The sequence below is a fragment of the Oncorhynchus mykiss genome, chromosome 23 (genome assembly GCF_057628025.1).
Source record: "Oncorhynchus mykiss isolate SJ-2025 chromosome 23, ASM5762802v1, whole genome shotgun sequence".
NCBI lineage: Eukaryota > Metazoa > Chordata > Actinopteri > Salmoniformes > Salmonidae > Oncorhynchus > Oncorhynchus mykiss.
This window is the reverse complement of record NC_143044.1, coordinates 1,204,628-1,222,578: the sequence shown is the minus strand read 5'-3', so window position 1 is coordinate 1,222,578 and position 17,951 is coordinate 1,204,628.

The following is a 17,951-nucleotide window of genomic DNA, read 5'->3' as shown; positions in this document are numbered from 1 at the left end:
TCAATATCATATAACGATCTAGCCATGTCATACTGTGTCTCAAAGTATCCTGGTATTGTTGTTTGAAGCTCTATAATTTGCATTATGTTGCGGGATGGATGTGTAGCATTTTATCATACCTTCACATCACACAGCTAAAGTACAAAGAAAACTGCACCTTGGGTATCAGATCATAGAGCACATATAAGCATATCATATGTGCTTATTACGAGTCTTGATCATGTGCTTGAAGTAAAGTGTTACCAAGTTTTATTTTCCTCTTAACTTCTTACCATGGCTTTTGCTGACCCCAGCATTGCTCTGAAAGGGGATGAGCAGGGTGTGTATGTGTGTGTGAGTGTGCAGTGTGTGTGTAGTACTGAGCTCTCAGTCAGAACATACAGTATCTCCTATGGCAACCTGGCCTGAGGCTGACAACTGTGATTGAAGCCATTTTGGAAAAGATACACACACTGTTCTGCCCCCTGGCAGTACCAGCAAGGCAGATAGAAACACAACAGAGATAGGAATGGTTGGTTGTGCCAAAATTACAGTTGGTTTGCAGTTAGTTTTGAAACATTAACTTCTCAACATTTGGGTTGCTTATTTTGATGGTCACAATCGCAGGGTGTAAAGTCCACAAACTATTATCACTGAAATGGAGATTGTGGAATGCTGAAAGCAACAACAGAACAGCGAGTGTTGATACATTTGTTACATTGTGAGATGTTGTGAGGATTTTAAGAACTGCATGAAACAGCTGACTCAACATTCCTTTAGCAGCAGCAAGTGTTCTCATATTTCCCACTGACACTTCTGCTCATTGATGAAACAAGTGTGTGAATTGTGTATGCGTCAGTGTGTGTAAATTCTGTGTGTACTATCTGGGTCACATTAATCTTTGACTGTCTTAGTTGTTTTAGTTTGGTGTGTATGGATGACGGTCATCAGTATACTGTTTTTGGTAAAATGGGACCCAGGGTGATTTTTCCTTAACTTAAACTGTAACCTCCTTTTAGAGTCCACTTTTTCAACTACATTTAACCTATGTAGGATGCAAACCACAATCATTCATTATACAGCATCACTGAGCTATTAAGGGTGAATGACCAGTGTGGCTTGGACCAGCAATCCTGTGGTTAAAGGGCAGGCTCACAACAACCTTGACATGATATGTTTGAGTGGGCTATGAACTACTTTGGGGGAAAAGTTTGTTTATTCTGTTTATGGTGACAAATGACTGAAAGACTGACAGTTTGACTAGAACCTGTCCACTTCAGTGTGTGTTTGTGTGTGTGTTTGGTTCAGATATTGATTAGAGCTGTTCTCCTGTCTAAACTAACTGACTGAATGACTACCAGTCCACCCACATTGTTTCCCTGTGGCACTATCTTTCAGCTTTCAACAGAACGTGTGTGTAGGTAGGACTGTGGCGTTCATGAAATGTTGTCAGCTGGTTATTGTCATGGAAATGACTGCCGGTCTCATGGTAATTGGCCGTTAATTAACATAAACATGTTTAGCTTCTCTACGCCTCCACGCATACAAGCCGCTGATGCATGCCTTTGGAACGTCAACATTTTCCAGATATAAGTTTCAAATTTTTATTGCAAGTTATAGCATACGTTAGCTAGCAAACGTTAGCTTGCTGGCACGTTAACTAACATTAAATGTATGATCTGTGTTGCAATATTATTCTAATCAGAAATCCATTTGCATTGCTAGTTAAAGCCTAATGTTAGCTAGTTAACATTGAACCTAGTTTGTTAGCTTTACCTGCAGATTCCACTCCTACTCCCTCCGTCGGAATATAATGGCACCGGTGGAGCTGGCTGCCGTATTACTGGCTCCTAACCAACTGTGCTATTTAGTTTGTTTTTCCGCATCGTTTGTAACTCATTTTGTACATAATGTTGCTGCTTCCGTCTCTTATGTCCGAAGAGAGCTTCAGGACATCAGAACAGCGATTACTCACCTTGAACTGGACAAAGATTTTTTCGTTAATGAATCCCGACGTGAAGGATATACTGCTTTGTCAAGACAAGGCCCAAATCCCATCATCAGCGTGAAGAAAATGGGGAGTAGGTAAACCACCACTTCCCTCCGTCTAATTTCCCAACGTGCAATCATTCATAAAACAACCTGGACAATCTACGATTAAGACTATCCTACCAACAGGACATTAACAACTGTAATATCTTGTGTTTCACCGAGAAGTGGCTGAACGACGACACGGATAATATAGAGCTGGCTGGCTTCTCGGGTAAGACAGAGCAGCTATGTCTGGTAAGACGAGGGGCGGGGGTGTGTGTCAATTTGTCAATAACTGCTGGTGCACGATGTCTAATATTAAAGAAGTCTCGAGGTATTGCTCGCCTGAGGTAGAACACCTCATGATAAGCTGTAGACCACACTATCTACCATGAGAGTTCAAATCTATATTATTCATTGCCGTTTATATACCACCAGAGACCGATGCTGGCACTTAGAGCGCACTCAACGAGATGTATAAGGCCATAAGCAAACAACAAAATGCTATTCCAGAAGGAGGCACTTATAGTGGCTGGGGATTTTAATGCAGGCAAACTTAAATCCGTTTGCCTTAATTTCTACCAGCATGTTACATGTGCAACCAGAGGAAAAAAACTTCTAGACCACCTTTACTCCACACACAGAGACACATACAAACTTCTCCCTCGCCCTCCATTTGGCAAATCTGACCATAACTCTATCCTTCTGATTCCTGCTTACAAGCAAAAACTAAAGCACGAAGTACCATTGACTCGCTCAATACAAAGTGGTCAGATGATGTGGATGCTACGCTACAGGACTGTAGACTGACAGCTTTCAAGGAGTGGGACACTAATCCGAGCGCTTATAAGAAATCCCGCTATGCCTTCAGATGAACCATCAAACAGGCAAAGCGTCAATACAGGACTAAGATTGAATCATACTACACCGGCTCTGATGCTCGTCGGATGTGGCAGGGCTTGCAAACTATTACGGACTACAAAAGGACACCCGCCCTCGAGCTGCCCAGCGACGCAAGCCTACCAGACAAGCGAAATGCCTTTTATGCTTGCTTCGAGGCACGCAACACTAAAGCATGCATGAGAGCACCAGCTGTTCCTGATGTCTGTGTGATCACGCTCTCCGTAGCCGATGTGAGCAAGACCTTTAAACAGATCAACATTCACAAGGCCGCAGGGCCAGATGGATTACCAGGACGTGTACTAAAAGCATGGGCGGACCAACTGGCAAATGTCTTCACTGACATTTTCACCCTCTCCCATACTGAGTCTGTAAAACCTACATGTTTCAAACAGACCACCAGAGTCCCTGTGCCCAAGAAAACGAAGGTAAGCTGCCTAAATTATTACCGCCCCGTAGAACTCACGTCGGTAGCCATGAAGTGCTTAGAAAGACTGGTCATGGCTCACAACATCATCATCATGCTGGAAACCCTAGACCCACTCCAATTTGCATACCGCCCCAACAGATCCACAGATGACGCAATCTCAGCCGCACTACACACTGCCCATTCCCTCTTGGACAATAGGAACACCTATGTGAGAATGCTGTTCATTGACTACAGCTCAGCGTTCAACACCATAATGCCCACAAAGCTCATCACTAAGCTAAGGACCCTGGGACTGAACATCTCCCTCTGCAACTGGATCCTGGACTTCCTGACGGGCCGCCCGCAGGTGGTAACGGTAGGCAACAACACATCTGCCACGTAAATCCTCAACACTGGGGCCCCTCAGGGATTCGTGCTTAGTCCCCTCCTGTACAACTGAACAGCTTAGTCCCCATCGACATGGCTGAAGTGGGCCGGGTTGAGAATTTCAAGTTCCTTGGTGTCCACATCACCCACAAACTATCATGGTCCAAACACACCAAAAATAGTTGTGAAGAGGGCACGACAACCCATTTTCTCCTTCACAAGACTGAAAAGATTTGGCATGGGTCCCCAGATCCTCAAAAAGTTCTACAGGTGCCACATCGAGAGCATCCTGACCAGTTGCATCACCGCCTGATATGGCCTAATAACTGCTCGGCATCTGACCATAAAGCCGTAAGGGTAGTGCGTACGGCCCAGTGCATCACTGGTACCAAGCTTCCTGACATCAAGTGCCAAGTCTAGGACCAAAAGGCTTTACCGTCAAGCCATAAGACTGCTGAACAATTAATCAAATGGCCACCTATATGCTAGATTTAGAAACCTAAGAAATTAAAGCATACAGTACCAGTCAAAAGTTTGGACACACCTACTCATTCAAGGGTTTTTCAAGGGTTATTTTTAATATTTGCTACATTGCAGAATAATAGCGAAGACATCAAAACTATGAAATAACACATATGGTAACCAAAAAAAGTGTTAAACAAATCAAAAAATATTTTATATTTGAGAATCTTCAAAGTAGCCACGCTTTTCCTTGATGTCAGCTTTGTACACTCTTGGCATTCTCTCAACCAGCTTCACCTGGAATGCTTTTCCAACAGTTTTGAAGGAGTTCCCACACATGTTGAGCACTTCTTGACTGCTTTCCTTTACTCTGCGGTCAAACTCATCCAAAACCATCTCAATTGGGTTGAGGTCAGGTGATTTTGGAGGCCAGGTCATCTGATGCAGCACTCGATCACTCTACTTCTTGATCAAATAGCCCTCACACAGTTGAAAAACAAATGATAAACAAATATCGCTGCAGAATGCTGTAGTAGCCATGCTAGTTAAGTGTGCCTTCAATTCTAAACAAATCACTGATAGTGTCACCAGCAAAGCACTCCCACACCATCACACTTCCTCCTCCATGCTTCACGGTGGGAACCACACATGCAGAGATCATCCGTTCACCTACTCTGTGTCTCAAAGACACCGTGGTTAGAACCAAAAATCTCAAATTTGGACTCATCAGACCAAAGGACAGATTTCCACTGGTCTAATGTCCATTGCTTGTGTTTCTTTGCCCAAGCAAGTCTCTTCTTATTATTGGTGTCCTTTAGTGGTGGTTTCTTCGCAGCAATTCGACCATGAAGGCCTGATTCACGCAGTCTCCTCTGAACAGTTGATGTTGAGATGTGTCTGTTACTTGAACTCTGTGAAGCATTTATTTGGGCTGCAATCTGAGGTGCAGTTAACTCTAATGAACTTATCCTCTGCAGCAGAGTTTTGCAATTATGCTGTGGGACTTAGTTAGAGCACTGATTATGCTTTTGGGTCCCAAGGCGCTTCTGTGTCTCCAACTGACAATGAATGGGCAACATAAAGCTAAATAGAAACGGATAAATTGTACACGACTTCAGTGTTACTTACTAAGACTGTTGTTACATTAAGGTTTTTATTCTAAGAGAAACTTAGACTACAAATAGGATGTGGAAATGTTAGGATTATTTTGTTCTTACTGTAGTACTGTAGTCTACTCCCGACCGGTCATGTTGTACAACCCCTGAGTGGCGCAGCAGTCTAAGACACTGCATCGCAGTGCCAGCTGTGTTTAAACAGATGCTAGTTCAATACGCGTGCCGGTCTCGACTGGGAGACCCATGAGATGACTGTAGGTTTTTGGTTTCTCTCCCTCTCAAAAAATAAATAAATAATTCTAAATAACAAACTGGCTTTATTTACAAATTATTAACAATGTCTTACCCCATGTTCAAGAATGTCCTTTTTCTCACTCAAATCATCTCCAAAATATTTACATTTTTTAAACAAAGCTTTTATTATTATTATTATTATTATTATTATTATTATTATTATTATTATTATTAATTTAGAATTATATAAAAGCCACTTGGATATTTTCACAGATATATTATTAACCCTGTTATTTGCTGGACAATATATATTGGTCATATTGGTCATCGCTCCCGAGTGGCGCACAATGGGTTTGCCTTGCAGTTCTCCAGCTGTATCCACTGAAATAGTGGTGGGCGTGCGAGGTTCAAGTCACGAGGGCCCGGGGGCATGGGATGGGTCACGGAGCCGCGCACAGAAGACATACCTAGCCCATGGGGAGGAGGAAGGGGGGTGGGCTCCTACCCCGCCCCACTGGGTAGCACAGAGCAACACTTTAAGGGGAATTGCACTAATAATGGCGCTGACTAGGGAAACATTTCCGCTGTTCTTAGTGTCAGTCTGCACGTTCAAACTAAAACAATGTAACTAATAATTCTTTGAAAAATGCCCCTTAAATATACATTTGGAGGGCAGATATTGTTAAATATTAACGCATTACACCTCTCACTAAAGGTGTCAGTCAAATTTATACTTCAATCTGAAAAATTACATGAGGTTACATTTGTAAATCCCAAACTCTAATACTAATTGGAAAGGTAGATACAGTTGAAGTCGGAAGTTTACATACACTTAGGTTGGAGTCATTAAAACTTGTTTTTCAACCACTCCACAAATTTCTTGTTAACAAACTGTAGTTTGGCAAGTGCATGACAAGTAATTTTTCCAACAATTGTTTACAGACAGATTATTTCACTGTATCACAATTCCAGTGGGTCAGAAGTTTACATACACTAAGTTGACTGTGCCTTCAAACAGCTTGGAAAATTCCAGAAAATGATGCCATGTCTTTGGAAGCTTCTAATAGGCTAATTGACATCATTTGAGTCAATTGGAAGTGTACCTGTGGATATATTTCAAGGCCTAACTTCAAACTCAGTGCCTCTTTGCTTGACATCATGGGAAAATAAAAATAAATCAGCCATGACCTCAGAAAATAATTGTAGACCTCCGCAAGTCTGGTTCATCCTTGGGAGCAATTTGCAAGCACCTGAAGGTATCACATTCATCTGTACAAACAATGGTACGCAAATATAAACACCATGGGACCACACACTAAAGAAGGAGATGCGTTCTGTCTCCTAGAGATGAACGTACTTTGACACGAAAAGTGCAAATCTATCCCAGAACAACAGTAAAGGACCTTGTGAAGATGCTGGAGAAAACCGGTACAAAGGTATCTATATCCACAGTATCCACAGAGTCCTATATCGACATAACCTGAAAGGCCGCTCAGCAAGGAAGGTGCCACTGCTCCAAAACCTCTATAAAAAAGCCAGACTATGGTTTGCAACTGCACATGGGGACAAAGATTGTACTGTTTGGCCATAATGACCATCGTTATGTTTCGAGGAAAAAGGGGGAGGCTTGCAAGCCGAAGAACACCATCCCAACCGTGAAGCACGGGGGTGGCAGCATCATGTTGTGGGGGTGCTTTGCTGCAGGAGGGACTGGTGCACATCACAAAATAGATGGCATCATGAGGAAGGGAAATTATGTGGATATATTGAAGCAACATCTCAAGACATCAGTCAGGAAGTTAAAGCTTGGTCGCAAATGGGTCTTCCAAATGGACGATGACCACAAGCATACTTCCAAAGTTGTGGTAAAATGGCTTAAGGACAACAAAGTCAAGGTATTTATTGGAGGGTCCATCACAAAACCCTGACCTCAATCCTATGCTAAATTTGTGGGCAGAACTGAAAAAGTGTGTGCGAGCAAGGAGGCCTACAAACCTAACTCAGTTACACCAGCTCTGTCAGGAGGAATGGCCAAAATTCACCCAACTTGTTGTGGGAAGCTTGTGGAAGATTACCTGAAACGTTTGACCCAAGTTAAACAATTTAAAGGCAATGCCAAATAAAGGTTATGCCAAATCCAATACTAATCGAGTGTATGTAAACTTCTGAACCACTGGGAATGTGATGAAAGAAATAAAATCTGAAATAAACCCTTCTCTCTACTATTATTCTGACATTTAACATTCTTAAAAGAAAGTGGTGATCCTAACTGACCTAATACAGGGAATTTTTACTAGGATTAAATGTCAGGAATTGTGAAGAACCAAGTTTAAATGTATTTGCCTAAGGGGGATGTAAAACTTCCGACTTCAACTTTAAATTTAGTGATTGTAAAGATTGGAAGAAGTATTTTTTGACACCACACTCCACAATGCAAGTCCCGCAAGCTCTAGTTATATCTAATCTTAATTATTGTCCAGTCATATGGTCAAGTACTGCAAAGAAAGACCTAGTTAAGCTGCAGGTGGTCCAGAAGAGAGTTCCATGTCTTGCTCTTCATTGTAACTAGTAGATGCACACACACACACTCCATGTTATTGTTTTAAAATGTAAGTAAATTGTGAAGTATTTTGTCTTTCATTATTATTATTATTATTTCATACAAGTGTACAATGGCTCACTGTTCGTGGTTAGAATTTCCTGCCTAAGTTTGCCCACTTTGCCAGTAAAGTACTCTTTAAAAGAATTGGCAACATCAAATGGTTTTGTGATTCGGTGAGAGAAGGAGTTGGAGTTGAATCTTTCTCCCCATAATTTCATTTAAAGTACACCAAAGTTCTTTATATCATTGATCTTGGCTTCATAATACAGTTTCTGCATCTTTTTGTTGAGTTTAGTCATATCATTTCTCAATTTGCAATCAGACTTAGTAGCCACTCCTTTTGCCTCTCTTTCATCTCTTTCAGCCATACAGTTTTTCAATTCCTCATCAATCCATGGCGCCTTAACAGTTCGAACAATGAGTTTCTTAACAGGAAGAAGAAATTTCATGAATTTCATGAAGTGCAGCATCTGGATCCTCCTTATTAATCACACTAGACCAACAAATATTTTTTAACATTATCCACATAAGATATAAATATAAAAAAAATGTATATAAAAAATATAAAATATTTTGTATGAACTCTTATACGCTATTTTAGGCCCAGCTTTTGGAACTTTGGCTTTCCTGGATATAGCCACTTTATTATGATCACTGCATGGTGGTCACTGTCCTACAGTATTAGTAGAAATGTGATCAATATATGTGAATTATCTTGTTCCTATAGTGTTTGTAAACACCCTAGGTTGATTAATAACCTGAACTATATTACAGGCACTGGTTATAGAGAGAAGCTTCCTCTTGAGCGGATATCTTGATGAAAACAAGTAAGTATTCTGGCCCCCAAGAAAGTAGACCTCTGTTTAAATCGCATACACTATCAAGCATTTCACAAATATTGTTAGCACTTGGTGGCCTATAGCAACACCCCAAAAGAAAAGGCTTTAGATTTTCCAGGTGAGCCTGCATCCGCAACACTTTGATAACACTTGACACAAGATCTTCTCTAAGCATTACGGGGATATGGCTCTGAATATATACACAGCAATACCTCCCACATAAGCATTCCTGTCTTTTCTATATCCTTGTATTGCTACTGCTGTATCATCAAATGAATTATCTAAGTGAGTCTCAGAAATGGCTAATATATTAATGTCATCTGATTTTATCAAGTTATTGATTTCATGAACCATATTCCTAAGGTTACATAGGTCATGACGTGACTATCATTAATCTTATGATTGTTATTTTTCTAATAAAACTATGTTTAATTGTTACCCGATTAAATGAATCATGTAACAATTAACTCATTAGGAACTTGGGGTACCATGGGAAGAGTTGTTTAACGAGTTACTATCTCCAGACTTAAACTCTAAAGATATATAGATAGATGTCTGTTACATCAATAACAGTCACTTATTAATCATTACTACCGCATCAGTCTCAGTCTGAATGTTGCATAATCCTTGGATCCGCAAGAACCCTAGCCCTTACTGATGAATCAGCAATACACAAATTGGCTTAATTATTTATTTACTAACTAACCAAAATACTATAACAAAGAATGCACATACACACTTACATGATATACAAGTCCCTAGTGGACACAATATGATGGCTTATTACACAATGGAAAGGGGGTGGGGAAAGATGTTTTATTTATTTAATTTTATTTCACCTTAATTTAACGAGGTAGGCTAGTTGAGAACAAGTTATCTTTTACAACTGCAACCTGGCCAAGATAAAGCAAAGCAGTGCAACACAAACAACACCACAGTTACACATGGAATAAACGAACACACAGTCAATAATACAACAGAAAAAGTCTATATACAGTGTGTGCAAATGAGGTAGGATAAGGGAGGTAAGGCAATAAATAGGCCATAGTGGCGAAATAATTACAATATAGCAATTAAGATAGGAGAGACAAAGAGAGTCAGCTTACCGTACATACATTTGGAAACTACGCTCACAGTATCCAGAATACTTAGCACCCTAACCACCTCTCATTCGGATTAGAAATGCAATATGTATTTACGCGTAGCTGTCTTTCTCTGTTGTCTCTCTGTTGAAACCAATCGATCCGTCTATGGGTAAGTAGCTCGATGTAAGGCTCTGGTAGTTCACCAGAGGTCACAATGTCCTTCTTAGTTGTAGAGGTTCTTTGGTCTTGGAGTGTTCGTTAGAATAGATACTTCAGATGTACCAACAGTTGTCTGGGAGGATTTCTTCCTTCCTACCTTGTGTCTTTTAGTTCTAGGAGCATTTTGTACATCCACAGAATGCAGACTGAATGTTTCTGGTCTCCTAGGTGAGGTTATCTTCAGAGTTTCACCACTTCAAACATATAGACTACCGTCCCACGTTTTCTGGTCTGTAGAGTTTAAACCATTTCGTAATGTTCAGTTCACGCTGTATGTCAGGCTGGTCTCAGTACAACGTTTCTAACCATTTCAATGTGTGGACCACGGCCTCACTATTTTTGGTCTGTATGTTCATTCTTAGCGAGTTCTTTTAAGCACTCTGTGCTAAGGGGGCATTCTGTAATTTTGACAAACTCTGAGCTCACTTGGCATGGCTACTGAGTGGGCACAAGTTGAAATGAAAAGCAATTATCTAATTTAGAAGGCTAAAATCACATTGCTATCTTCACAAAATTATTTTCCTATTTAATAATATATTTTATACATTTAGATGTAAACTTGATTACACTTTCAGAGTTACAGTTACTTTGTCATACTGTCCTCAACCTATTCACTCGTGAGTTCCAAATGTCTCTAATGGCTGCCCCAGCATGAGATGTTTCATGCACGTGATGTCAGAATGCACTCACTGTTCCAAAATGTGATTAATACGCAACAGGACAGTAAACACGCGCTGCCTGCTAATTATCTATAGGCTGTTTCTCAACTTGTCAATTTCAAATAATTTTCTAAGAAGTTGTATTTTCTAACAACAGTTTGAATTGAGGTGTGTTCCGCCTCCTCATTAATTCACATAGAATTAGCCAATTTCAGCATTGCAGGAGAGCCCACCTCACTTTACTTATGTTTGCACAGATCAAGTATGCATATATTTGTGTATTTTCTTGCTGGCGCTCGCTTTGCCATCCATATTGTTTTCCTTACAAATAATAACTTGATATGTGTGCGTTCCTATGAAGTAAGTTCCTTATTTTCTGTATATCTGTAACGATGTGTGCGGAAAGTTGGGAAGCAAGTTAAGGGAGCGAGTTAATTAATCAATAAACGAAACAAGAAACACAAACAATGCAGAGACATGAAACTGAAACAAACAATGACGCCTGGGGAAGGAACCAAAGGGAGTGACATATATAGGGAAGGTGCGCGTAACGATGGTGACAGGTGTGTGCCATAATGAGCAGCCTGGTGACCTAGTGAGCACACGTGACAGTAACACCTCCCCGATGCGCGGCTCCAGGCGCAGGACGCCAACCAAATGTACGATCCCGAGGATCAGGAGCGGACTGGTCACCTCTGCTGATGCGCTGGAACATGTCACCGGCTGGAAAGCAGGAAACTGACAGTCCTGCTGAGGAGGGGGAGCATGGCGATCCGGCTGAGGCATGAGAGCCTGATGAGCCAGTGGAAGCAGGGGAGCCTGGCGATCCGGTGAAGGCATGAAAGCCTGATGAGCCGGCTGTAGCAGGGGAGCCTGGCGATCCAGCTGAAGCATGAGAGCCTGACGAACCGGCGGAGGCAGGGGAGTTTGTTGATCTGTCTGAGGCATGAGAGCCTGTAGCGGCTCCCGGACCCAAGGTCATTCCCACCGAAACAAAAAAACACTCCCTGATGTTTCCCTTAGGTGAGGCGTCATTCTGTAATGTGCGCTGAGAGTCAGGAAGCAAGTTCAGGGAGAGTGATTTAATCAATAAATGAAACAAACCAAGAAACACGAACAAAGCACAGACATGAAACTGAAACAGAAACAATGACGCCTGGGGAAGGAACAAAAGGGACATGTATAAGGAAGGTAATCAGGGAAGTGATGGAGTCCAGGTGAGTCTGATGACGTGCAGGTGCGTGCCATAACGAGCAGCCTGGTGACCTAGAGGCCCGAGAGGGAGCACACGTGACAATATCGTGTTGTCATTTCTATTGTACAGTATGTATGTATGGAGCATAAGGTATTTACAGTTGTAGTCACAAGTTTTCAAGTACTGGTGACATAATGCATTCCGATTATTGCATATGTTGTAATGGACACCTATGATGTGTGTAACATTTTTGAAGGTTGTACTGATTATAATGAGCAAAGCTATTTGCCAGCTATGTGTGGCACCAATGCATTCTGGGTGTCACATAATCTGTCAGACCAAAGATGTCATAATGAGGTGAAGGAATGGTTCACTCATCTTTCAGGCAAACTTTCGGAAGTGAATGAAGGGCAGTGGATGATTGTAGACAATACACCCCCTTCAAAATGTATACTATAAACAGACCAAACTCATCTGGTCTCCTCTTATTATCTTTGGTAATAAGAACCATTAAATTCTTGTCTGACCAATCGGAATCCTCGCTTCAAGATTTGTTTTTATCACGCGGTCTGGGATATGTTCCGGTCAGCCTCAGAGAACATCATCGATCTATATGCTGACTCTGTGAGTAAGTTTATAAGGAAATGCACTGGAGAGGTTGTAACCACCGTGATTATAAAAATCGACCCTATACAGAAACCGTAAATGGATGGCGGCATTTGTGCAAAACTGAAAGCGAGAAACACCGCATTTAATCATGGAAAGAAGTCTGGGAATACGGCTGAATATAAACAGTGTAGTTATTCCCTCCGCAAGGCAATCAAACAAGCGAAATGCCGGTACAAGGACAAAGTGGAGTTCCAATTCAATGGCTCAGACACGAGACGTACTGTACGTGGGAGGGTCTTCAGGACATCAGACTACAAAAAGAAAACCAGCCACGTCAAGCTTCCAGACAAACTAAACACCTTCTTTGCCAGCTTTGAGGGTAATACAGTGCCACCGTCGCAGCCCGCTAAAAAGGGCTGCCCTCCCCCTCTCCCTCTCTGTGGCAGAGTAAAACGTTTAAACGTGTTAACCCTCGCAAGGCTGCTGGCCCAGACGGCATCCCTAGCCGCGTCCCCAAAGCATGCGCAGACCAGCTGGCTAGTGTATTTACGGACATATTCAATTGCTCCCTATCCCAGTCTGCTGTCCCCACATCCTTCAAGATGGCCACCATTGTTCCTGTTCCCAAGAAGGCAAAGGTAACTGAACTAAATGACTACCGCCCCGTAGCACTCACTTCTGTCATCATGAAGTGCTTTGAGAGACTAGTCAAGGATCCTATCACCTCCACCTTACCGGCCACCCTAGACCCACTTCTGTTTGCATACCGCCCCAACAGGTCCACAGACGATGCAATCGCCATCACACTGCCCTATCCCATCTGGACAAGGAATACCTATGTAAGAATGCTGTTCATTGACTACACCTCAGCATTGAACACCATAGTACCCTCCAAACTCATCATCAAGCTGGGGGCCCTGGAGGCCCTCAACCCCACCCTGTGCAATTGGGTCCTGGACTTTGATGGGCCTCTCCCAGGTGGTGAAGGTAGGAACCAACATTCCACACTGACCCTCAACACTGGGGCCCCACAAGGGTGCCTGCCCAGCCCCCTCCTGTACTCCCTGTTCACCTACGACTGCTTGGCCATGCATGCCTTCAACTGAATCATCAAGTTTGCAGATGACACAACAGTAGTGTGTCATCGTTGATTCCCAACAATGACGAGACAGCCTACAGGGAAGACGTGAGGGCACTCGGATTGTGGTGTCAGGAAAACAACCTCTCACTCAACGTCAACAAAACAAAGGAGATCATTGTGGACTTCGTGAAACGGCAAAGGGAGCACCCCCTAGCCACATCGAAGGGAAGGTAGATAGTTTTAAGTTCTTCGGCGTACACATCACAGACAAACTGAAATGGTCCACCCACACAGACAGTGTGGTGAAGAATGCGCAACAGTGCCTCCTCAAACTCAGGAGGATGAAGAAATTGTCACCCATAACCCTGACAAACTTTTACAGATCAAGAGCATCCTGTTGGGCTGTATCACTGCCTGGAACGGCAACTGCTCCGCCCACAACCGCAAGGCTCTCCAGAGGGTGTTGCAGTCTGCACAATGAGAGAAGCTGTTTTTTGGTCTATCTCAAGGCCATCAGACTCCTAAACAGCAATCACTAACCCAGAGAGGCTGCTGCCTACATTGAGACCAAATCAAATGTTTATAGATGGCCCTGCTGGTCATCTATAAACATGTGAACATCTTGGCCATGTACTGTTATAATCTCCACCCGGCAGAGCCTGAAGAGGACTGGCCACCCCTTATAGCCTGGTTCCTCTCTAGGTCTCTTCCTAGGTTTCTGCCTTTCTGGGGAGTTTTTCCTAGCCACCGTGCTCTACATCTGGGTTTCTGTATAGCACTTTGTGACATCGGCAGATATAAAAAGGTGTTTATAAATACATTTGATTGATTGATTTTAAGTGTGGGTGTGGGCTGCGGGGTTGAAGCTACGAACCAGCTGTATGGTGCTATTGCAAAAAACAAAACGTGCACCCCTTGTGGAGTTTGGGAAACCCTGTGATAGAGGTCCAATAAAGCATTAAGTAGCAGGCCATTAGCGACCTAACGGCCGTTAGTGAGTTGGGTACTACCAACGTACGTCCAAAGTGCATAAAAAGAGAATACCATGACTCAATGGTCACGTGGAAATTAACTGCGGTCATGACTCATGACTGCTGGTGTGGGTCAGTTCGTAATGTAATGAACATTTTATTAATTTGCCCAAGTTTATCATAATACATGAACATAATGCATCAATGATTCGTATTTCCAGAAACTTTCTGAAGAGGCAACAGGAATTCCCCGTCTGTTTATGCGCAGTGCGCGTGTCTACCACTTTGTGTAGCCGTTAGAAGATTTTTCATTAGCATCATCACTATCTTTCCTAGAAACCTTCTCAATTAAATATTAAAGAGTGACTGCCTCTAAATACCAACTAATCCTTTTAAAACGGCCTGAGGCATAATTTATTCAAGTGCCAAAGATAATTAGTAAAAATCAAAATAACTTTCGATATCTTCATTGTAAAGGGTTTAAACACTGTTTCCCATTCTTCTTCAATGAACCATAAAAACTTACAGACGGTAGGCAATTAAGGTCACAGTTATGAAAACTTAGGACACTAAAGAGACCTTTCTACTGACTCTGAAAAACACAAAAGAAAGATGCCCAGGGTCCCTGCTCATCTGCATGAACATGCCTTAGGCATGCTGCAAGGAGGCATGAAGACTGCAGATGTGGCCAGGGCAATATATTGCAATGTCCATACTGTGAGACGCCTAAGACAGCGCTACAGGGAGACAGGACGGACAGCTGATCGTCCTTGCAGTGGCAGACCATGTGTAACAACACCTGCACAGGATCGGTACATCCGAACATCACACCTGTGGGACAGGTACAGGATTGCAACAACAGCTGCCCGAGTTACACCAGGAACGCAAAATCCCTCCATCCGTGTTCAGACTGTTTTCAATAGGCTGAGAGAGTACGGACTGAGGGCTTGTAGGCTTGTTGTAAGGCAGGTCCTCATCAGACATCACCGGCAACAACGTCGCCTATGGGCACAAACCCACTGTCGATGGACCAGACAGGACTGGCAAAATGTGCTCTTTACTGACGAATCACGGTTTTGTCTCTACAAGGGTGATGGTCAGATTCGTGTTTATCGTCGAAGGAATGAGTGTTACACCAAGGCCTGAACTCTGGAACGGGATTGATTTGGAGGGTCCATCATGGTCTGGGGCGGTGTGTCACAGCATCATTGGACTGAGCTTGTTGTCATTGCAGGCAATCTCAACACAGTGCGTTACAGGGATTACATCCTCCTCCCTCATGTGGTACCCTTCCTGTAGGCTCATCCTGACATGACCCTCCAGCATGACAATGCCACCAGCCATACTGCTCATTCTGTGCGTGATTTCCTTCATGACAGGAATGTCAGTGTTCTGCCATGGCCAATGAAGAGCCCGGACCTCAATCCCATTGAGCACGTCTGGGACCTGTTGGATCGGAGGGCTAGGGCCTTTCCCCGCAGAAATGTCTGGAAACTTGCAGGTGCCTTGGTGGAAGAGTGGGGTAACAAGAACTGGCAAATATGGTGCAATCCATTAGGAGATGCACTGCAGTACTTAATGCAGCTGATGGCCACACCAGATACTGACTGTTACTTTTGATTTTGACCCCCCCTTTGTTCAGGGACACATTATTCAATTTCTGTTAGTCACAAGTCTGTGTAACTTGTTCAGTTTATGTCTCAGTTGTTGAATCTTATGTTCATACAAATATTTACACGTTAAAACATACACAATTATGGTCTCCCCATAAAAAGACTGAGGCTGCCGTCTGGCAAAATTCCATCTGTAGAAGTAAGGTCTGCCTCAACTGCCTATCAGTGACACATGTAATGAAAAGGGTGTTGCGATTACTGGACATTTGTATTATTAGTAATCACCTCATTGTGTTGAGTGCCAGGTCTCTGCATCTCATGCATCTGTTAACACACACACAGTCACTGTTCTATTACCAATGACCGTAAGGGATAGGTCATATCTGACACACAAAATGTCCCCTCACTGTCAACTGCGTTTATTTTCAGCAAACTTAAGGGAACACTTTTTACATATTTAGGATGTATACTTAGTAAAAAGTAATTAAAGAGTTTAATGATTTATAAATGACCCTGTGAATCCAGGAAGTGACATTTGAGGATGTGTCTCATACCTGGCTGCTGATGCTGTTACTTGCCATGCTTAATTTGGACATTTTGGAAAACTATTCTTCGTTTAGAAAACGTTCTACAGTCAACAATCGTACTTCACAACCTTAAAAAACCTCTTGAAACTAGGGGGCACTATTTTTATTTTGGGAAAAATAACATTCCCAAAGTAAACCGCCTATTTCTCAGGACCAGATGCTAGAATATGCATATAATTAGGATAGCTTAGGATAGAAAACACTCTAAAGTTTCCAAAACTGTCAAAATATTGTCTGTGAGTATAACAGAACTGACATTGCAGGCGAAACCCTGAGGAAAATCCAATCAGGAAGTGCCTCTTATTTTGAAACCGTTGTGTTCCTATGCACCCCTATTGGCCATTGAAAGGGATATCAACTAGATTCCTTTTTCTGCGTATTCCCTAAGGTGTCTCCAGCATTTTGTAGTTTCACGCCTTTATGTTGAAGAATGAGCGTAAACGACTACATTGCGTAAGTGGCCACTTGAAGGCTCTTAGAGTGAATCATTTTTCCTCTCGCTCCTACTTAAAAGCCAATTGTCCCGGTTAATATTTTATCGAATAGATATTTGAAAAACACCTTGAGGATGGATTATAAAAAACATTTGCCATGTTTCTGTCGATATTATGGATATAATTTGGAATGTTTTTCGGCGTGGTTGTGACCTCTATTTCCGGTCGATTTCTCAAAATAACGTGACAAACAAACTGAGGTATTTTGGGTATAAAAATAATCTTTATGGAACAAAAGGAACATTTGCTGTCTAACTGGGAGTCTCGTCAGTGAAAACATCCAAAGATCATCAAAGGTAAACGGTTAATTTGATTGATTTTCGTGACCAAGCTTCCTGGTGCTAGCTGGACATAATGCTATGCTAGGCTATCGATAAACTTACACAAACGCTTGTCTTGCTTTGTCTGTAAAACATAATTTCAAAATCTGAGATGGCAGGGTGATTAAAGGCTAAGCTGTGTTTCACTATATTTCACTTG